General features: G+C 32.5%; 1 long non-coding RNA gene across 1 annotated transcript in view; it reads left to right on the top strand.

Annotated features, from left to right (window-relative positions):
* Nucleotides 1-23,187, top strand: part of LOC144252819 (uncharacterized) — a 64,493-nt gene extending 41,306 nt beyond the window's left edge. The window contains exons 2-3 of the long non-coding RNA XR_013343064.1: nt 21,950-22,018; nt 23,085-23,187. This is a non-coding gene — a long non-coding RNA (uncharacterized LOC144252819). The remainder of the gene's footprint in view (nt 1-21,949; nt 22,019-23,084) is intronic.
* The last annotated feature ends 1,944 nt before the right edge of the window (nt 23,188-25,131 follow it).

The following is a 25,131-nucleotide window of genomic DNA, read 5'->3' as shown; positions in this document are numbered from 1 at the left end:
TCTATTTATTTTTATGTGATGCTGTGGACAGAACCCAGTGCCTTACGCATGCAAGATAAGCACTCTACCATTGAGCCACAACCCTAGCCCCTAAACATTTTTATCAGGTTGGGTAGCATGAGCTAACTTGCATTTTAGGAAAATCCTTTTTGATAGTTTGTACAGTGGACTTGGGGAGTTTGAGAAGGGGATCATGGTAAATAAAGAGACAAGGAATCAGGAGGCTACTATAATAATTCAGGTGAAAAGTGGCATAAAGAAAGGTAATAGCTTGGGAACAGAGAATTATTAAATTGGTTAATTATTTGACATATATAAACCTCAAACCTAATTAAATAATATTTCAAACTTTCTCAATTTCTTTGACAATGGTTCATTTAATGTTTATGTAAATTGATTATGATACACACACACACACACACAAATACATGCATCTATGGATATAATATGTATGTTTATATCATCAATTTACCAAAACATTCAAATATATATCTCATATATTTATATATATTTCATGTAAATATGTATCTCATAGTCTTTGGAGAAGGATGGTGATTTTTTTGTAGTTGTAGATGAATAGCATGCCTTTATTTTATTTGTGTATTTTTTATGTGATCACACATGCTAGGCAAGCACTCTGCCACTGAGCTACAGCCCCAGCCCCTGATTTAAATTTTTTTAAAAAATATTTCTATGTCATGTCCAGTGATGACAATAGATTTTGATACTCTAGTTACTCTGCTAGTCATTTAACAGTAATTTTCAGCTAAAGAAAGTTTATAAGTTAAAGTAAACACAAGGCAAATTAATTCTTGAACTTGAAGACCTTGATATCAAGGAACATGGAAATAATTCAGTGTGATGAATAAAATATTCAACTAATTCAAAAAGTTATTCAGTTAAATTTAATTTGATGAAATCACAGAAGGTTTTTTAGGGTGGAAATAACACAATCCAATATACATTTTAGAAAGCACCCTGGCTGCAGTGTGGAAAACTGAATCACAGTGGTGGGAAATTGATCATCCATTTTAGGCCAATTACAGTAATCCAGGCAGGAACAGATAGTGGTGAAAGCCAAGGTAATGTTAGAGAAGCGATGTAGAGAGAATACACAAGCAGGAAATCTCAAAACCTGAGAAATTTGATGCTGCCTTTGAATGAGCTGGAGAATGTGGGAGAAGCATTGGTTGGTAGGCAGATTTTGAGTTTGAGCATACTGATTTTGAATTAACTGTGAAACACGTGGGCATTGGGGAATTGATAGGAGAATGCAAGTCTCCAGCTCAAGAGATAAATTTGATGGGAGATAAAGATTTATATGTCATCACTGAGAGTTGCTATTGCTATAGGTTTGGATGAGATCAAGAAAATGTGTGGATTGAGAGTTAAGATTGAAACTGGAAATTAAAAGATCTTCACAAAGGGAGAACCACCCTCCAAGAAAATTATTAGTGTGATGGAGAGATATAAGAGGAAAGCTAGAATAGTTGAATACCCTAGAGGCTAAGGGTCAAGAGATTTTTCAGCAGAAAGGACTGACCAACAATAATACAGGATACTACAGAGTGGGAAGATGAGGTCTGAAGTGAATTTGGCCTTTGACAAGATAGATCAATTTTAGTTGAAGGGTGTGAAGGATAAACTCTGGCTAGATTATCTGAGATTAGGGTAAGTACATAAGATAAGGAAATAGGTAAAATAAATATAAAAACATTTAAAGTTTAGTATTAAGGGTGGCAGATAACAAGTTTGGCAAGGGGATAAGAACAAATTAATCTAACTCAACACAAATGGCTGAACCTAAACAAAATGTTTAAAAACTTTCCTCAACCAGGCATTTGTTATTTTGGCAATCAATTGGAAAACATTTTTCTCTTCATACGTAATTCCACAGCAGTTATCACTGTATTATAGGACTTGCAGGTTTGGATACTGCAAAGGCTCAAATTAATAATTTGTTATTCACCCAACTCTGGAATAATGGCTAAAATAACAGGGTTTATAGTATGAAAAATCTAATACCTATTCCCTGTATCTCTGCATGCCAGCTGTGTTAGTATTTACAAAATGCTAAACCTCTTAAAACCGCAGTTTTCTCATTTGTAAAGCAAGGCAGTAACAATAACTCTCTTACAGAATCATTGAGAAGAATGAACAAAGAAGTGAAAGTATTGCTTATCTCTCAATCTTTAAACTACAACAAAATCACATGAATAGCTCCTTATGCTACCTGCCACTCCCCAAATTTGTGATTCAGTAGTTCTGAGGTCGAGCCTGAGAATTTACATATCTAACAAATATCCAGGGGATACTGCTGGTTTAAACCATACCTGGAGGACCACAAACCCAAACAATGTACATTTTAGTGTTTCTTTGATGGATATAGCCCAGGCTGTTTACAGAATGATGGTCATCAAGGTACCTGAGAATAGAAAACCCTGCATTATACTTATCACAGTGGGCTGGATTCCTCTCACAATACATCTTCCTACTTTCTTACATTAGCATAACATGCCCACTTCTCCAACTCCTTTCTCAATTACCTGACCCCTGCACTTTCTAGTTATTCACTCATTCAACAAAATCTGCTGCAATGCTCACTTATACATTAATGCTTTTTCCCTGCCATTTTTGCTTTTATATAATTAGTACTAAAGAGTTGTTTATACCAAAATATCCCTTTCACAGGCATCCTGAAATGGACCTCTTTATCCTTTCTAGCTCTTATTAGGGAATCTCTGATAATAAGAGAGTCTCTGAACCATGCCCTCTATTGATGTATTATTGTTTTGATGAGATTTTCTCTTAGTCTCCTTTATAACAAAGAAAGTGCATGGCTCATGGGCCTCATAAAACATCCACTAAGGGCTGAAAGCAACAGCAATTAATGACATGTGTAAGTATATATTGATCAAATTAGAGATGATTTTTTCACAGCTCAGTAACATTTATAACAATAGTATTTTGGGAAATTTCACATATAAATAATATAAGGGGTGAGTTTTTATTCAGATTGAACAGATGCCAGATCATATTATTTATAACTTCTAAATTACAAAATTCAAAATCACATTATCATTTTAAAATACATAAAATGGGTCATTTTTTTCTTTGGTGCTTATCAATCCTGCTTAGAAAATAATTGGTCAAAGCCATATGCACCAAGAGACAATAGCAATTAGACTAGATACCTGTGTATATGTTACAGGTTAAAAACCTGGTTTTCTTTTAAAAGTTGAATTACCTAAAAGCATTTATTTCTCAGGAATTTGACTAGACAAAGAGAGACATAGGAAATCTCTTAAGTTTTCTATAACTAGAGGTATTTTAGCTGAGGATGAATGCATAAATGGTAGGTATGTTGTATGGAGGCACAGTGCAGGCATAGAAAATTAGAAGAAGTAAAATTCTAAACATTTCCATAAGCAGGTTAGAAGGGGAAAAGAGCCCTGAACAATTCCAGCATCCTTAATTCTCCTTAATGCTCTTTGTCAGTTTGTATTTCCACTAGCCCCTCAGGCAGAGATTGCTCTGCTGACCTGTATCATTATAGTAACTGGCCAGTTCTCAAACTTTATATAAACAGAAAAATACAGTAAAGATTCTTTATCTTCTATTCTACATTATGTTTATGAAATTCATCCATGTACTTGCAAGTAACAGTTCTTTTTTATTATTTTCTTCTATTCCATTATATAAATATACTGCATTTTATCATCTATTCCAATTCTGAGGAACACTTAAGTTGTTCCAGGTTTTGCTACTAAGCAAAATACTGGTATTAACAACCGTGGTACTGTGGCTGTGGCTCAGCCATAGAGCGCTCGTCTCTCAAGTGTGAGGCCCTGGGCTTGATTCTCAGCACCACATAAATAAAATAAAGGTATTGTGTCCACCTACAACTTAAAAAAATTAAAAAAAAAAAAACCAGCCTTGCATGTGTTTCTGTGGTGGTCACATATATTCCTTTATGTTGGATACATACATATGAAAGAAATTGCCAAATCCTAAATTTAGCTTTGGTAGATATTACCAAATATTAATTTGCTCTTGTACAAATAATATTTGAGAGTTCCAAATGATCCACACATTCTCCCTAACACATGGTGTTGTTGTATTATTATATTTTAGCCATTTTAATGAGTGTGTAGTGACACTTCATTGCATTTTTATTGTATCTTTTTGGTTACTACTTGGGTTGAAGTTCTAGTCATAAGATTTTTGACCATTTCTGAAACCTCTCTTTTCTGAAGTGCCTGTTCGATTATTTTGTCCATTTAAACAAATGGGGTTGTCTGTCAATTTTAATGATATGTAGGAGTTTATTTTACATTATGGGCACAATTTTTTTTTTGTCAGACATAAGTTTTGTGAATATTTTTCTCCCAGACTGTGGTTTTCCTTTTTACTGTTATTGGTATATTTCATTAGACAAAGTTCTTAATTTTAATGATATTCAGTTTGTTAGTGTGTTATTATATATTTAATGCTTTTATTTATTTGTTTTTTGTGTTGTGGTGCTAGGCATCCAACTCAGGGCCTCCATGTGCTAGGTGATTATTCTACCACTGAGTTACATCTGTAGTTCCACTTGTTGGATCTTAATTATGAATTCTTTTCTGTATATCACTTGTGGATGCTTTCTTATGCTTGGAGACTGCACACCAGTTGTAACCACTAATATACCAATGATCACAGCCATATCATACTTGACTATGTTCTTTTCAAAATTACTGACAGAGACTACTGATTGCCTAATATTATTTTTATCCTTTACCCAGAGACTTTCATATCATTGAGACCATTAACTTCCTCAGTTAAAATAATCTTTATCATCTATGTATCTGTCATCTATCTATCATCTCCCCAACCTCTAATTATATTTCAGCAAGAGGTGGCTACTAGAGAAACCAATAAAAGAGGGCTTATTCAGTTGAAGAATAATTTTTTTGCTAGGATTTTGCAGTTCATCTCACGACCATGATATAATTTTTGAAGATGGAAGTTGAGAATTGAAGATGACAGGGGACACTGGGTTGTTAATGGTATTGAAACTGCATGTCTTATACTTCTTTTGCTAGAGAGATTAAACCATCATCCCGTTTAATCCACTGTTATTTAGGGTTTTTTTTTTTTTGCCAATACCCAGACTAGAGTTCAGTCATGTAACTTAGTAGGGGAAGAAGCTCAAGTCTTAACTTACTTTTCTCCTTTATCAATGCACAGATGAGAGGAAATAATTTCCTATACTCACGCTGTGGTTAATTCAATAAACATTTTATTCTTGCTTTTAAGGTTATGCTGTAAAATAGGAGCAGTCTTACAAAAATGTATGTTTTACATGGTGGTGGGTAATGGATGATGTGAATTTTAGAAAATCATATTTGTCTTTTTTTCTGTATTTCCATACAAAATGGTAGTCAACCAAAACATTAAAATTTCAAAAGGAAATGCAAATACCTATTCTACAAGAATTGAAGAACAATAATTTCTGCTAGTGCTGTCAGTCAAGATTAGTTTTCAGTGAGTCCTTTTATAGCATCTTTCAAAACAAATGGTAATGTGAGACAATACTACTGATAAAGAAAAGATATCCAATGACACTTGTTAAAGTATGCTAAGGTTGACTTTGTTCTGGGCCATCATAGTACTATAAGCTCCACTACTTCAGGATCTTCCTGTGGAGGAGAAAGACTGGGCTCAACTCTGAATATAGCAAGGGCCAATGTGAATTTATAACCAAGGAACAGTGCAGGGATCCTTGAATGGAAAGAGACTAAGAAGAAATATAAGATAAAGAGGATTCTAAACTGACCTAGCTAAGTTCTTGGTAAAGACACTATAAGACATCACCTGGAAGATGATGAAAGATGATCAGTTGTCAAGGAAGTTGGGGGGAGGCTCTGGCAAAAATGACTAAAAAACATCTTTTGTGAAAACTATTATTTATTTTATAAGGAAGGATACAGATGGGCCTAAGAGAAGATTCAGAAGCTTGAAAAAAGTGTCTTTTTCAATACTAACATAGTTAATAAAGGCTACAGAGTAATCAAGCTATGTATTTATAAGAATGTGTTTCATAAAATTCTAGTATTTTAGAAAATGATATATTACTTGACAAAACCATTTCCTTGGTGACATAGAATAGAGGCAATCACTCTACCAACTGAGCTATATCCCTAGTCCTTTGGTGACATAGAATAGAAAACATTGGGTTAAACCAAGTTAAAAAAGATGTTTTTATACTATCAAACTTTTGAAGGCTTGCGTTCTGATTCTCCAAAAAAGGAAATTAAATTGTCTTAATTCTATAACAATTTGTTTTTCATTCAACAACTTATGCGATTAATGTTCTTTAAAACTTTCTTTTGGAAATGCTGGTCTATCCTCATCCATTACATAAATTAGACATTTAAGACGATGTTGGTTCTAAATACTTTAACTTCCTATCAAGGCAGAAGTTTACAAATTTTCTCTCATTATGTTATTCCCTTTTGAATCCAAGAAAAAAAACTATTAAGTTGAAAGTTTTTTTTTTAATTTGGAGACACTTAGAAAGATATATTCTCACTCAGTAGAAACTTGCACGGCATTACATTTGAAAGTGGATCTATCTTTTTAGTGTTTTATTTATAGACCATAGTATGGAGATTTCAAGTGGGTAAAATGAATCCCTTCAACATTCAAAGTGATGAGATTTGGAAAAGGCTGTCTCAATCTGTTTTGCTTCATGAGTAACTTGTGGCACACTTCTAGGTTAATGAAGGGTGGCAGTGACACAGTCGGCAGATTTGATTAATCATTATACGTCAAGTATTTGATATTCTAGATTGCTCAATCACAGTGGTATTTTAATAGTGGTTATATGGAAGGAAAGGAGGTACCAAGTAAGCAGAAATTGTTCCATGATGTAGTTTTGTTCCTGTTTTTTACAAAAATCAAAAGTGGCTGACACCACTTTGCAGGAATACTTCCATTGGTAGATGATGGCAGCAAAATCACTCCTGTGCTCCTTCTAGAAATTTTCAGGGTGCACATTTACCTCCAACTAAGTATCAATCAGATCTAGAGTAGTGTTTCAGCTATAACTTTGAAGTTGCAATCTCTTTAGAATTCCAGGTGTCTCTTTTATTTAAAATATTTTTCCTGATAACTTTAGTATTATTCATTTGGCAAAACTTAGTCAATATTGATACGTAAGAAGAATTATTCACTGAGCTTGAGCATGTCTCTTCTCCATATGAAGATCCAGCTTTAGATGGAAACTGTGGATATCTCAACATTGTAAGAGGAAACTACACATTACTAAAGATTTGCTTACTGGCCATATATGTTAATAGTAAAATAAAATAAATTTTTGGTAATAACTGAAGACTTTTCATCTTAGCAAGTGTTGACCATATTCTAGAAATGGAAAAATTCTTCCTTTAATAAGGACAAATTAAAATGCAGAAACTCTGGATTTAGGAGTCTGTTTTTCATGATGAATAATCATTGGCAATTGGATTTAAAAGGCACAACAGAAGGAACTGAATTGATACTGAATAATTTTTGAGTTCTTGATCCACCTCTATTCTTAAATATATATATTTATTTGAGATTCCTTTGTGCATTTAATTCTCATCTATGCATATGTATATAGTAATTGCATAAATGGACAATTTTTGGTTCATACTGAATCCCAAGGATCCTATGCTACAGTTTTCATAAAAGTAGCAACTACTTTTCACAATTTGTATTAAGTTTTATAATAATAAATATGAAGCTTTAATGTGCCAATATACTTGCAATCATCAATAAACATATGACATGTCTCCACTAACAAGCAGATTGGAAAGAGTAGCATCATTTCACCATCTGTGCCATGCAGACTCTAGTTTTGCAAATCCTACTTAAACAAAAAGTTTACATATAAGAACAAGGGGACACTGCACATTGAGTTCTGCTAACCTTATATCTAAATTCCTACTTAATACTATAAATATATTGAAACCGTTTAACTTATTATTAAATATATATGCATATATATTAGGGAAAATTTAATTACTGTTGGCCTTTAGGTATTTGAGTCTTTAAAAATTATTGGCACTTTATTTTTGGAATAAGAATGGAATCAAAATAAATCTAACAATATAGAAATAAACAAAGCCTCTTTGACTACCAGAGATTCTGCCAAAACCCTTATAATAATTGGCACTGAAAAATTATAAGAAAAAGTAGAAAATATAATCATGGCAATAAAATATGCATATATTTGAGGATGGTTTTCAAAAAGACATACATGAAACAAAACTTTAATCATAAAACTTTACTAACTACTTAGCTACTGAAGGCAGAAATTAAGAGAAATTAATATTTTGTTTTTAATATTTATTTTTCAGTTGTAGTTGGACACAATACCTTTATTTTAATATGGTGCTAAGGATCAAATCCAACGCCTTGCACATACTAGATGAGCATTCTACAACTGAGCCACAACCCCAGTCCGAGAAATTAATTTTTTTAAATTTATTTTTTGGTGTAGATGGACACAACACAATGCATTTATTTTTATGTGGTGCTGAGGATTGAACCCTGGTCCTGCCTGTGCTAGGTGAGCACTCTACCACTGAGCCACAATTCAAGAAATTAATTTTTAAGAAATTCATTCTTTAAAAAAATATTTTTTAGTTGTTGATGGACCTTTATTTTTGTTTATTTATACATGGTGCTGAGGATCAAACCCAGTGCCTCAACACATGCTGGGCACTCTACAACTTAGCCACAACCCAAGCCCCAGAGAAATTAATTTTTGATACTTCTTAAATGACAGATGATGATCAAGTTATGAAAAACCTAACAAAGTCAGAGTGGGCCTTAGAAGAGGACCACTTATGCAAATCCTTGGTTTTGTTCCATATTGCTATGCAGAACTGAATTCTACAGAAACATAATCAAAGGCATTACAAATATTCCCCTAACTACTCATAGTTACAATAGTGTCTTGCACTTCCCAGTGCCCACTCAGTATCCCTATCATACAACAGAATCACCTGACCACCTGAAGATCTTTGCAATATTTTTCATGCCTGTGTCCCACTCCAGACAATTGAATTGTTCTGTATACCAGGGCTTGGGCATATGGTTGAAAATTATTGTACTTGGTGATGCACAACTTCACACCTACATACACACACACACACACACACACACACACACTTTGAACTTCATGTACTAATATGATGTTTCTGCTTCATGTCTTGTTTTTTTTTTTCCCTCTGCCTTCCTAAACCATATGGAAAAGCAGATTCAACATTTTATATTTTTTCTGTATGCATTTTGATTACAGAATATCACCAACATGAGAAGCATAATTGTAGGTTATCAATTACTTTCTTCAGGGTATCAAGAATATGCAGAAGCAGAAGTAATTGCCCTAAGTACATATGTACATATTTAATACTATATATTTATTTTTATATGATTCAAACCTGTCTTGATGGGACACATTTAGTTAGAGAGTTAACTGAGGGGGAAAAAAACTGCCAATTTTGGCAAAACACAATGGTGATTTCTCGGTATAATTTCAGCCCTCTTATTATTCACATTGTATTTTCTGTATAATGACTTTTTATGTTTTTATGTACAGAATGTAATATTTGCTAATAGGTTGCCAACTAAGGCCACTTAACTCACAGGAACAATGCCACCCTCTATAATGATAAAAGGAAACATCTTCTATCACTGCAACTTTCTAAAAAATACACTGTTACTCAGGAAACCCTTTTTTTGCCATTTTCTTCCTTCTCCTTCTCTCTCTTTTGTTTTATTTATGAAAACTCTTTACATATAGATGATATATAATCAGATTCTTCCAATGAACACTTGCGAAACTACAGATTATCACTGGCTCAGTCATATTCTATCACCACTCAATACATTGGATAAAATGTAAATAGTTGTTTATTATTTATTTTTATTTGTTATTTTTAAATATACATGACAGTAGGGTGTATGTTGACATATTATACATACATGGATTGCAACCCATTCCAATTAGGATCCCATTCTTGTGGTTGTACATGATGTGGAGTTGCAATAGTTGTATATTCATATATGAACATAGGAAAGTTATGTCTGATTCATTCTACTGTCTCTATTCTCAACACCCCTCTCTTTCCTTCATTCCCCTTTGTCTAATCCAATGAACTTCTAATCTTCCACACCACCCTCCCTTGTAATAGGTTAGCATTCATGTATCACAGAGAACATTTGGCTTTTGGGGACTGGCTTATTTCAGTTAGAATGATGGTCTCCAGTTCCATCCATTTACTGGTAAATGTCAAAATTTCATTCTTCTTTATGGCTGAGTAAATTAAAATGTATGTAGTTGTAAACAGAACTGAACTAAACAATGTTCATTGTTTAGTCATTTATTTAAAATATATTGATAGCCAACCATGTCATGCATTAGGAATTGAAAGTCTAATAAGCAAAGGTTTCTACTTCCCAAGAGTTCAGAGCTTATTGGATGGTATACAGTTGTATACAAATAATTGTATTACAATAGGGAAATTGCTAACTTGTAGCAGAGGAAGCAACAGATATTGCTCTTGCTGGATTATGTTTAGTGGTCATAGATGTTTTACAAAAGAGGTGATAAGGTAAATTGGAATTAATTTACACTCAACATTCTCCATGTATAATTTTTATAACATTATAATTTTGTGTTTACACAACTTATATAATTATTACAGCCAGTGTTAATAGCATATAATCTTATAAGAATTCCAAATGTAGTTACAAGTAATAACTTATGTTCAAATATGATCATTACTATTTGATCTTAGAGCACCCAGAATTTTCAAATGCTTCATATAGAATGAAAAGAGCCGATTTAAAAAAAATAAGAAAAAAATATTTTATTGGTATAGTTTTTCACTTTCAAGTATATTTTCATAAGATAGGGAAAATTATCAATTTGTACTAAGTGGAACTTACATGAATTTATATGTATTTATTAACACATGAAGTTTTTGAGCAGAAAGGAAGGGTGTTTTGCATCATTTAGGACGTTAGCATAGAAATATGAAATGTATGTGCTGCCCACTGGCACCAGAGATTGGACTGCTCTCACAATTGGCCTTTCATTGCATGAAGAACACCCATTATATACTTGAGATTCCTGTGCCAGCAGGCTTACAACAAATGCTGAAAGTCCATTGTTTATGACTTTGCTTCTTGCCAAGCATTTCAGTTATGTTTTCTTGGGTTATATAAAGGGTCAGGACTACTTACTTTAAGTGAAACCGGTAGCTATCTTCACCTTGCAATCTGGCAAATCTTATATTGCATTGCCTGCATATTAGTGTACAGTGGTGATTCTATCCCCTCTGATCTGATCTGAAATTCCTTAGAACTATATCTCTATGTTAGACAATACAACTGGATGGTTTGCCTCCGATATCACAACTAAGTACTAACAGGCAATGCTATCTAGGTGAGCAAGAAGAACTTTTATCTTCCATCTAAGAGAAGTTTATCATTATTTCATAAATCAAAGAAAATAAAATTTATTTTTAAAAGTTCATTTTCTTTGCTGGGTGTGGTAGTACACACCTGTAATCCTAGCGGCTTAGCAGGCTGAGACATGAGAATTGTGAATTCAAAGCCAGCCTCAGCTATAGCAAGGCAAGGCAAGGCACTAAGAAACTCAGTGAGACCCTGTCTCTAAATAAAATACAAAATAGGGCTGGGGATGTAGCTCAGTGGTCAAGAGCCCCTGACTTCAATCCCCGATCCAAAAAAAAAAAAAAAAGACCATTTTCTTTAAAAAACAGTTTCAGAGGATTGGGTTGAGGCAGTGTCAGGTAACGCAGTATTAGGTAATGGTGGAATAATGTGTATGAAAGGAAAGTAACGGCTAATTTTAGGAAGCTGGAGTAAAATGGCATAGGAAACCAAAGGTGCCAACAATGTAGGATAGGATTCAGCTTCTAAATCTTCATATGCTTCTCAGGAAATAAGAACCAAGTTAAAAGTGCTATAGAGAAGGGATGATGCTATTTAAAATTTTGGTGTTGGGGATTCAGATCAATGATTGAGTGCTTGCCTAGCATGTACAATGCCATGGGTTTGGTCCCCAGCAAGAAAAAAAAAACAAAACAAAACAAATCAAATGTCTAGAATTCTCCCAGGTTGTATATATGGTGTGTTTTGTATGCAAAGCATGCATAAAAATGTGCATTGTTGCCCTGAATTTATATTTTGGGGTTATGTTTAAATTTTCCCAGGTCTTAATGGAGTTAAAAATCAATGATTGTGTTGGAGTTACGCTTGGGCTTGTGTTAATAGAAGCAAGATAGACATGAGTACCAGAAAGAACAAAATTTAAAACAACAAATACTAAGTAGAAGAACGATTGATATTACATCACATTAAAAAAATCACAGAATAAATGATTTTTATAGAAGTGGAGTTATAATTTTCAGAACTTTCTTACACAATTATTTACAGGCCATCAAAAACCCCTACGAAACTGTGATATCCTTTAACCACTCCAGTAGAGAGAAAGCATGTATGGAATGGAGACAGGAAACACAGTGAAAGAAGAACTTTCTGGTCAGTAAGTGACTGCAGTGAGAATTTTGAAGTATGTATGATATCTGTAGCTGTTTGATCCTACAAATGTATGGTCCTGTACAGTAGCAAATTAAGAATATTAATAGCCAAGCTTGTATGGTGGTGCATGCCTGTAATCCCAGCATCTCATAAGGCTGAGGCAGGAGGATCACCAAGATCCTCAGCAACTTAGTGAGGCCCTAAGCATCTTATATAGACTCTGTCTCAAAATTAAAAATAAAATAAAATAAAAACATGCTGAGGATGTGGCTCAATGGTTAAGTGTTGTTAGATTAGATCCCCAATAACAACAACAAAAGGAATATTAATAACAAGACATGTGGAAACAGATTTATTGAAAATTCTGTAGTGAATGTGTGAACTCAAAACTGTAGTCACAAGACTGGATTTTGTGAATGATTATAAAATCCTGGATAGAAATAAGAATTGATTGGTGACAACAACTCAGAGCAAAAAAAAAAAGTTTCAATTACAATTACTAAAGAAATGATTTCTTTAGACTAGGTCTATGGAAACACTTTTTTACTTATTTATTTTTATTTTCTGTGGAAGTGATTTGGAGCTAACTTTGGTAATAAAAGGCATATGTTGATAATTCTTTAGTCAGCTGAATTGTTAATGGTGCATTGTGTTGTTATGATTCAATCATCAACTTTTGTATTTTCTAGTTATCATAAAACACTGGGAAAAAACAACATCAGTACAAATGAGCATAGCTAGTGCCAAAATTTTCTTCAGATACTGTTAGAGGAACAATATTAGAACAGATAACATACCATTTCAATTGCAAGAAGGAATTCAAAGTGCAGAATGTGAATAACGACAACCTCTTAGGGTTGTTTCTTAAAGACCTTAGGACTACATGACTTATGAAATCTTACCAAAAGAGTGTCCTTTAGGACAGGATCCTGGAATGTGCATTCTAATAAGCATTTGAGGGAAATATTTTGTATTCAAGCATTTGGGAAGATCTGCTGAGTAAATGGCAAGGACATGGTAGTGATTAATTGAAATAAGAGAGTATGCCTTTTAGATTTTTGGGACTGACTGACTTCACTTAGCATGATAGTCTCCAGATCCATCCATTTTCTGGTAAATGTCATAATTTTTTCTCTGATGTGAAAGCTAATTCACAATAGAGAGGGGATGAGGGGACAAGTAGAAGTGCAGTAGATTAGAAAATGGGGAATAGAGGGAAAGGAGGGGAGATAGGCAAAGGAAAGACAGTGGAATCCATTTGACATAATTTTCCAATGTACATATATGAAAACAATACAGTGAATCTCACCATCATGTACATCCACAAGAATGGGGTACTAATTTGAATAAGATATATTCCATACTTGAATATCAAAATGGATTCTGCTATCATACATAACTAAAAAGAACCAATAAAATTTAAAAAGAGCATAGCCATGGCTATAGTATTTATTATAGGTTCTCCCAGTAATTTAATGAACATCCAGGAATAAGAATACCTCTACATCTGCATGTACACTTTTGTATGTAGTAATAACTGTGTACCTAGCAAAACCCCATTTCATTTTTCTTATAAATTTTTTTGGGGTGGGTGGAACCATGGGTTAATTAAAAATATACTTCACTCAGAATTCTGTAGCAGAGCAACATTTTCCAGATATGTTTGCAATTACATGATCTATCAGAGGACATTTCATGACATTTCAATAATGTTGGTAGGACCTCAAATGTATAGGTTAGAAATACCATGTGATTAAAAAAATAAAAAGAAATCACCATATGATGCAAGCAAGAAAGTATATATGAAGGAACACAGAAAATAAGTCAAATATAGTCCAATTAGCTGTGGAAACCAAGAAGATTATTTTCTGCATGGTTAAAGCTTTTTGAAACAATTGGCAAGGATGTGCTAAGTACCATCTTCTTCCGGAAGCCTTTTCCCTAGTGGATGGATTTACAAGTGTGTTATTGAACCTTGCCTTATTATTCTTCCATTTCCTTTCTAATTATATGAATGTGCATCATACAAGCAAAGTTTTATACCTATTACTTTAAACCAGTAAGAGTTTATTTTACCCAATAATAATCTTAGAGTTTAGGCTATCTAGGCAATCTGTGTTTATAGGTGTTTAAAAAGTTATTTTATGTAAACTAATGAAAATGTTGGTGCTAATTGTTTTATACATTGCTTCTGAGAGGAAGGCATTTGCAATTCAGTAGCTACTCAGTACTAATAACCAATATATTTCTATAGCTTCTGCTTTCTCATCTCCTTCATGGAGGTCATCTGCCTTCATTTGTTCCCCATATTGTCTAATCTCAATTTCTACATTAAAAAACCACAATGGTAAGAAGGATACTTTGCAGTTCAGCCCGAGAAAAGTGGTTTCCCAGGGAAGTTCATATTGACTGTAGTGTCTTAAATATATTGTTTTTTCAATAAAATGACAAACTGTTAATTTTCATATTATCCCTAGTGTCATATTTTTTATTTATCGGCGAGAATCAATGTACATAACAAGAGCATACTTTTCTTATTTTCTGAATTCCTTCAAGCAAAACATAATTCTATAATGATCAATTACAGCTTAACACTTGCTGCTATGATGAGGACCTTGTCAACATTGATCTAAATTGAAGAACAACATCTTTCCTTGATTTTGGGAAATAAGCAATAAACAAAGTCCATTTCTTAGTGAGAAAACTCCTAGGCAATTTATTCCAAGGTAGTCCACAGGATAATTAGGGTTTAATAGAATTAGATATTTTACTATCATTTGAGAGAAAAGTTGTGCTCTGGGTTAAGTATTAGAGTTGAGGATTAAAAACAATCCACTAAAATTCCTGGATCACTTGTAGCCAACATTTACATAAAATAAATTCATCCATAAAAATATAATATTATCTCTTCCTATTTTTCTTATGACACAAAAACTCCACTCAAGCTGAAAGGTAAACAAATTGAGTAGAAGCATCATTTGAGCTCAAGCCATAGTGAAAATTTTGTGGGTCTACATTGCCAGGAAATCTTGCTCAAAATTATGCAAGGATAATTACATCAACAGAATGGAGAAAACATCTTGGTGTAATATCAAAAAGGTGGGGGAAGGAATAGGTTGTTGGAAAAGCACTGTTAACAGATTGCCTAGAGAGAATAATGAAGGCATTTTGTCATGTTAAAATCCCATCTAAGCATTGAAATAAATGACAATTTACTTACAGAGTAAACAGACACATTTCAGTATATTTTAATATGTCATCATAGGTATGTATGATGTATGTATCTACACCTATGCACACATATACACCCTTGAACCTCAATTTGTATATAGTTGGAAGGCAATAAAACAAAATATTTCCAAGGGAGATTCCCAGTTGGCATCCCCAATACTATAATTGCCACTTCCTGCTACATCTACAGAGGAGTTTTATGTAAACAAAAGCTATGAACACAATTACTGCATTGATGCTTAGCAAAGAATAATATTATAAGAATATTACTGGATCACTATAAAACTTCCTTATTAATTGAATATATTAATTTCAAATTATGTAAAGTACATAAAAGACAAAAGAAAAATGAAAACATTTTTGAATAATTTAAAGTTCCATTTCCTGAATTCTGTTTTTTAAATATCTACATATATCCACATCTACATCTGTCTATAGATCTCTATTTTTTCCTTTACGTCATTAATAGATAACTATTTAAGCATCTTTCTTCAATCTGGGGAGTAACAACATAATTCCAAGGTGATAAACGTAGGCATGGAAATGAAATGACAATAGTAGAAGCCATTAAGAAGCAGCGACCCCCTTACTTTGAAGGAACAGACCAATGAATGAGGAAAAAAAAAGAGAAAAAACAAACAAACAAGCTAAGACTTTTGGAAGTAGAACATTCTTCTAAGGCATATTGGAAAGATCTGCATGGCTATTCTACCCTTACCACAAACTCATTATTTTCTATTACATAAAGAATGAGCACATGGTAAAGAATCCTGGAAGTGAAGATAAGTTTGAGGGAGATTTTATCATTTTCTAATTATGTGATTTTGAACAAGTTACTTTTTGTGTGTCAGTTCCCTTTTCTAAAAAAATGAACATACAAATAATTAGGGCTAATTGGAGATTCAAATATGATGATGTATACATTTTAAAGTATTTCATATTTATAAAGTACTATACTTACCACCCCTCATACTATTATTATTACATAATAGCATAGAGTAGACTTTTGTTGAGTTTAAGGAATAATATATTCATTTGAAGCTCAATCATTATTATGTGAGATTCTTCATATTATCTTACTTCAATTATTTTGCTTTAATCTTTTTTTTTTCCACTGAGATTTGGGCTTTTTTTTTTGCTATTATCTTTATTTTTTTTATTGGTTGTTTACAACATTACAAAGCTCTTGGCATATCATATTTCATACATTAGAATCAAGTGGGTTATGAACACCCATTTTTACCCCAAATACAGATTGCAGAATCACCTCGGTTACACATCCACATTTTTACATACTGCCATATTAGTGACTGTTGTATTCTGCTACCTTTCCTATCCTCTACTATCCCCCTCCCCTCCCCTCCCATCTTCTCTATCTACCCCATTTACTGTAATTCATTTCCCTCCATGTTTGTTATCCCATTCCCCTCACAACCTCTTATATGTAATTTTGTATAACAATGAGGGTCTCCCTCCATTTCCATGCAATTTCCCTTTTCTCTCCCTTTCCCTCCCACCTCATGTCTCTGTTTAATGTTAATATTTTCTTCCTGCTCTTCCTCCCTGCTCTGTTCTTAGTTGCTCTTAAGACTCTAATTATATATCCAGTTTTACTTACTCCATTAAGTGAATTTAAAAAGTAGTCACATTAAATAATGGCCTTTTAATTTTCTATGACATAAAGAGTTCCCATAGACACACTCTTTTTGCATCTTACACTTGTATAGTCTAACTCAATTAACTATTCATACTGGCAAATCATCTTCTACATTTTTCATAAATATTATAAATGAAAAGGTTGTACTTGTCTTTCAATTAAGTTATACATCTTTCAAAAATAGCTAATAGATTGAAGCAAAGGCAATGTTAAAATCATAGATCATATACAATGCAATTTAGCACACAAAAATGGAGCCAGCTAGATTATTTAAAAATTTGTTCATAGTGATTGTTTAGTGCAGCAAAATCAATTGGATGGAACATTGAACAGAAAAATCCAAAGGCTTATGTTGTTTAAAACATCTGGGCATAGATAACTGCATAGGGATTCCATCTAACTGGTTTCTCTGATACCCAGTTAAAGATGTCCATTTAAATACATTTGACAGATTGTTTATTGGACATATCAGGATGTCAGAATCTCCTCTAAATTACTTCTGAATCACTTGGAAATGCACCATTGATTTGGATAATGGTGGGATCTACTTATTTGACAAGTTAAAAGGTCATAAGGTTTCAACAGGCAAAGTTTTGCTATGAAGCACCTCTGGAAATATTTTATACGTCTGGATTGGAATGAGGAGAAATGATATTCTCTCCCAACTCAGGTAATAAGGATTTGATTGAGTTTACTTGCCAACTGTTATGTTACATACATATTACCATAGTTATTTTTGATTTGGAAGTATAATTCCTACCAAACTATGAAACTATGACATTTTCAGTCCTGGGTTTACTTATTATTTGGACCTCATTATTTATTGACTTAAACTACCTTGTAATTATTTATATACTGATTGGTCTTCTACTTTGCATTTGGCCAAAAAATGTTAGAGCAAAAGATTTTCAATTCAGAAACTTCTTTTAATATTTTCCATCAGTTTTAAATGATATATAAATATATATACATACAAGCACTGGGTGAAAGAATACACACACATGAGTGTGTACATGCACACACATATACATAGTGAAAGGATACATAGATACATATAAGTCAGAGACTATAACAATACATCCTAAATAAAAAAATAAGGCTTAACTTTAGTATAGTAATTGTTATTTTTGGTGGAAGATGGTTTAATGTCACATTATTTTCCAGATAATAATATGATTAGATATCCTTAAAGGAACATGCTTAATTGTAAAACAGGAAAGTATATAGTAAACACATGCTTCTTATTAATAATAGAATTTACATAGTGTCTATTCTATATCACAACACACTAAATTAGATGCTTAACACACATTATCTTTATCACTTACAATTCTATTTAAAATTAGGCATTAGCTTTTAGATATAAAAATAGTGAGTAAAAACATTGTGCAGCTTAATTCAGTTGAACTGCTAATAATTTTGGAGAAATCATTCAAATCTCAGTTTTTCTAAACCTTAGGAAGATGCCAACCCTTACTTATATAGTGTATAATGAAACAGGATAACAATCAATATTGTAATTATAAAAAGTAAAGTACTTCCCTTGGTAACTAACAGAAATATTATTTCTCAAAATATTCTATTATTTATTTATGTATTTTCTTTTTTTTCATTTTAACATTAGTTTTCCAAATGGTGTTTACCTTCTTTGGTTCAGGTTTTCTTGAGATTTGGGGAGATCTTACATGTTCTGGCATTGATGAAAGCTATATACCTTCATTTTAGGAAAATGCATTTATATTTGTATGTATATCCATTCTCTTGTATGTAATTTCAAGGAATTAATTCAAATTTTAGGGTGTCCAATTGTCCTCGTTTGCCTGAGACTAACAGGTTTCTGGGTCATGGAACCTTTAATTTGAAAACTGAAAATTTTTGAGACAAGCCAGGAAAAGTTGGTCACTCTAAAATGAAACATTTACATAATAATTTAATAAATTCTTTTTACTAGAAGCAAAGGCTTTGAATTGTATATATTGTCAAAGAGGATATAAGGTAAAGAAAGAAATGAATGCTTTACTAGGTCAAAAACCTTCATTTTTAAAATTCCAGCATAAAAAAAAACAAGTTTTTTGTAGTGACAAATGCTAATGGTGTAGAAAGGGGAGATGAGTAATTTCTATCAGTTATATGAGACTTTTATTATAATTCAAATGTTTCAGGAAAAGAAACCTTTATTATTTTATGTATTAATGAGCTAAGATAGACTTTCAAAATAATTCAAAAGATTTTTAAAAGTAAATATTATATTGTTTTAAGTGAGTGTATCAGTGAAAGAATTTGTTTGGTGAAATATACAGTATGGCTTACATACAACATAACAACTTCATAAATTGATCATTTTCTGATGAAGAAGAATATACTGACTCAATCAGTTATGTATGAAATTAGTGGCTCAATTTCTAAAGGCCTTGCAAAGGTATAATTCAGTATTTTATGCTAATTATTTTCTAATTACAGGTTTTTACTCTTAATACTAAATGCCATAAGTAGTAATTATAGTTCATTCCTAACATCATACTTGCTTCTAAAATGTAAGATTCATTGTTCTCTATAAAATATGGCATCTTTTAGATAAGAGAATATTTTTATAACTCACAAATTCACATTTCTAGAGTTGTGACATGTGTTTTTTGTTCCACATGACATGTAATACTAAAACAACTCTGTTTATGTATAATTAATCAAGAATTCATTTTATAAATTGATAATATGACAAAATTGACTCCAGATTGTCCAATCAGAGTTTACTCTCCCTTCAAAACAGATTTCCTTTATCCTCTATCCTTAGTAATAGAATTGGATGGTAAATCTCAAGACAAAGCATAGCTATCTTAAGACAACAGACTGTCAGAGGCTGTTGTCAGAGATTTCTCCTATCCTTTGTCACTTTCTACTCATATATTTTTAGGGACAAGACTCTGTAAAGGCAGGCAATTTATACAGAGACAACCACCCACCCCAGTCATTGCTTTGTAACTGGTAAGATAGACAACAATGAATGTAGCATATACTATAGAAATCCGTATAACACAATCCTAGAATTAACTGTTAACTTAATGCTATGATGTGAAAAAAGGGGGGAAGCCCTTTCAAATGCTAGCAAAAATAGAAAAACCTCAAATTTGTATAATAAATCTTCTAATTTGACTGAAATATTTCACTACATTCATAACCCAGATCTTAGTAGAGCTGGTAGTTCACCAAAGGCCTACAGCCTACATGTAAACTATGATATAGCTGAATTTATTAAATCACCAAAAATTCGAATCAGGAAAATATCCCTGAGAGACATAGGATTGTACTCTTTAAATTTGCTTATCTATTTATAGTCAATATTGTGATCATTGTCTTCACTGTGAATTCAGACAGACTATATCATTCAAGGGTTTACTGTATTTGGAAAGAGAAAAATGTCAGAATTCTAATCCATAGATATTAAATATGTTTTCCATGAAGATCAGATAATTGAGAATTTTTAAAAATTAAACTTCAAAATGCAAGTATTTTTTAAAAGTTTATTTTATTTTTGTTTGTTTGTTTGGGTACTGGGGATTGAACACAGGATGCTTTACACTGAACCCTTTTTATTTGTTATCTTGAGAAAGGGTGTAGCTAAGTTGCCAATGCTGGCCTTGAATTTGCCCTCCTCCTGTCTTAGCCTCCTAAATAGCTGGGATTGCAGGTGTGTGTCATGATATCTAGGTTCAAGTAATTTTTTTAAAAAGAATTTAAATAATTTTTAAGTCAAACTAATTTTAAGGTGTAACATTTACTAATATATCTTTCAAAACAACACCTGTTATTAACATGTGTTCCTATTTTCTTAGTATAGGTAGCATAATTTTATTACCTGCAGTTACAAAATATGACTTTAACATTTTATACTATGAAATGTGGTAAAAGGTTTGCTATTTAATGTAGGATATGAAGTTGCCTCAATTTTTAAAAATTAATTATACACTAACTTCTAATTAATATGTAAAGTAAAATGTTTTAGAAAAGTTGATCCAATATATTAAAATCCAGTTTGTTAGATTTTAAAGGGTCAGTTTTAAAGAATTTCAAATACTAATATGTCTATTAGTGTACACACACACACAGTGCAACTCATAACAATGTTTTAGTCAACAAAATATATATATGATGGTAGTCCCAACAAGTGTATATTTGCCTAACGCCAACATAGCTGTCTTTGTTTGCATAAATACTCACTATGATATTATTACAATATCACCTAAGGACTCAGTTCTCAAAGGTATTCCTGCCATTAATTGATACATGATTTTACACACACACACACACACACACACACACATTTATACACATACACACAAAAATTCATATATGGAATATGTGTATGTGTGTGTGTTTCAAGATTGAAAATGGGGTTCTATTTGTCCAATTATTTTAATAGACCACATCATTTTATCATTTTTTTTGTTTTTCTATTTAAAGGGTCAAAGACTAAAAGAAGAATACAAAAGTAGGATGCATCACATCAGTCTCCAGTAGAGAAATGCAGAGGTATTTAAAGATTGAACTCTTCCACAAATGTTACATTTGTTGCCAAGAAACACAGGTGCTTCTAAACTCACTTCCTTTGGCCATATAAAAATTAGTAGACATGGCCAATTTCACTCCTCTAGGGAGGAATCTTCTCAGTTAAGAAAACTCTAGAGACTAATATTCAAAACCAGTTACTTTTCCAGAGGGTCTGAAGATTTGGAGATAGGTAAAAGTTTTCAGAGAGTTCCTATATTACTGCTAAATATTGTTGGCAGTGTTAGTATTTGACATTTACACCTAGGGAACAACTAATCTTTGATTGTTGCTCTAAGTATAGAAATACTAAAACTGTTAACACCTTGGAAGGATTTTAATATGCGCTGGTAGCATTAGTAAATATTTAGTACTTAACTTATGTGTCAGGGAAGATTTTGAGAAATCAAATATACATTTTTGGGTGATAGTTATGATTGTCATTTGAGAAATTCAGATTGCACTCTTTCCTCTGGGACTTATTGAATAATATTTATCTAGGTGGCATGGCACATTTCCAGCTTTGTTCTAGGAAATGTGTTTTCCACTTACACTCATTCTGTATAACATAACACTGTGTTGTTACGCACAGGCTTTAAAATTAGAAAGTGTGTGGGTGTGAATCCTATTTTTGCAATGTGATAACTGCAGACCTTTGGCATATTTCATAGCTTCTAACTGAACTGAGGATAAAACAGATTTATCCTTATAGGGATTATTTTAAGCATTCAATAAGGATATTAAAATACAGAACTTAGAACATGGTGTCACAAGAATCACTCAAAATTTGTTTTTTTATAATTATGATCTAGTGACACCTTCTTGCTTATCAATGGGTTCTCTGGTGTATCTTTACAACTTCTTGGTATTTTCTAGTCTCTGCTTACAATGCATTTTTTCTATATCTATTCAAATTCTAGATGTCTTTAAGATGTAATCTCCTAGGAAATTAATCATCTTGTCTTCAAACTGAATGAACCATTCTCTGCTTTCTGTTCAGTACCCTACTAAAGTTCCCTCTATTTTAGTATTCATCTCATATTTTTTGCAGCATGCTGGATTCAACCCAGGGACTCATGCATGCTAGGCATAGGCAATCTCCCTACCACTGAGTTATATCCATAGCCCATATGACTTTGTACGAAATCGTCTTTTCAAATGTGAACACCCTGAAGGTAAGAATATATTTAATTATTTTGTACCTGGTCCCAAACTACCAAAGTACCTTGCAAATAGTAGGATTTGATATTGGGAGAAGGTGGAGTCTGAAATGAATAATTTAATTTGCTACAAGCTTATCTACATTAGAGAGCAATGAGTTCTATAATTAAAAATCTGCTGAGAAACTATAATGGTGAGGAAAATTTAATGTGGAAGTAGAATATAATAATAAATGTTAGGCCTGGGGTTGTGGCTCATTGGTAGAGTGCTTGCCTGGCACATGTGAGGCATTGGGCTCAATCCTCAGCACCACATAAAAAATAGATAAATAAAATAAAGACATCGTTTCAATCTACAACAAAAGGTTAAAAAAATTATCTAAGAACATTAAATATTACTAGAATTCAGATACTTAAAACATAAGTTTTAAGTATTATAATATAATATAATAAATTTAAAGAGACTCCTGAAAATTATTAAATTGCTAAAGAAATATTTCATATTTTAATGGAGGACTGTTCTTGCTCAATGATTATTGACTCTGGTAAAAGTGACACAGAAAGGAAGGAGTAAAAATGTTGTGGAAAATGCTGGGCCATCTAGCTAAGCAGAAGCATGTATCTAAGAATGAGTTGAAAGACTCAAACCAGTATTGAACACAAAGAAGCTTATGATACATACCTGTTGCTATTCAGTTCTTTTTTTTTTTTTGTACCAGGAATTGAACTCAGGGATACTCAGCCACTGAGCCCAATCCCCATCCCTATTTTGTATTTTATTTAGAGACAGGATCTTGCTGAGTTGCTTAGTGCCTTGCTTTTGCTGAGGCTGGCTTTGAACTCAAGATCCTCCTGTCTCAGATTCCCAAGCTGCTGGGATTACAAGCACACAGCACTCTGCCTGGCTTCTCTTCTTTTCTTTTCTTTTCTTTTCTTTCTTTCTTTCTTCCTTCCTTCCTTCCTTCCTTCCTTCCTTCCTTCTTTCTTTCTTTCTTTCTTTCTTTCTTTCTTTCTTTCTTTCTTTCTTCTTTCTTCTTTTCTCTCTCTCTCTCTCTCTCTCTCTCTCTCTCTCTCTCTCTTTTGTGCATGCAAGGCTGCAAGGCAACAAAGAACTCTACCAACTGAGCTATATCCCCAGTCTTGGCTTCAATTCTTAAATGATAACTCCATCATTTAAACAGGATAACAAACCATCAGTATAAAGGAGAGCCAATGCAACTCTTAGGGGAACAGAACTTTATGAATTAAATATCTTTGAATCAATTTTATTAAGAAACAAAATAAAATTTATTATACAGGGATATTTAATTAAAATATCCTAGAATCTTGCTGACCTAAGCATATTGAAAATTGAAATCAAAGAGATAATTATTATTACTCTCAGTAAGATACTAAACTAGAGAATAGTTTAGTTAGAGAATATTTATACTTTGCCTCTACAAATAGATATTTAAAAAAAAATAACAAGATTCAGGAGGAAAACCAAGTAGGGCAAGGGGCTTATTCAAGTTTAAATTTACAGTAACATTCTTTTCTAGTTTCATAAATAAAGGAGAAAGAAGTTTCAGTACATCCAGCCATACAACTATGAATTCCCCTGTCACGTTGAAGTATGTAACTATAAAAATCCCTTAGATAGTAAACTATATGAGTACAAAGTTATACTTTAATCTCTACTGAAGTAAACTTGAACCACAAAGCAAGTAATGACCACAAAGCTTGTAAAACATGTTCATTAGAGGAAATTAATTTTTTCAATCTAGAGGAAATGGGATCCAAAAGAAATGGAATTTGTTTGCTTAAATTCATTGGCTTGCAAGGTTCACTAGCATTACGTAAATTTACCTACATTCCATTTGCATTCCCCACACCATATCATATACTTTACATATATTTACCAAGATGATATACATGTATTTACCCACAACTACAAATATA

This window comes from Urocitellus parryii, unplaced genomic scaffold, assembly GCF_045843805.1.
Source record: "Urocitellus parryii isolate mUroPar1 unplaced genomic scaffold, mUroPar1.hap1 Scaffold_60, whole genome shotgun sequence".
Taxonomy (NCBI): domain Eukaryota; kingdom Metazoa; phylum Chordata; class Mammalia; order Rodentia; family Sciuridae; genus Urocitellus; species Urocitellus parryii.
This window is presented reverse-complemented; position numbering and strand designations above follow the sequence as displayed.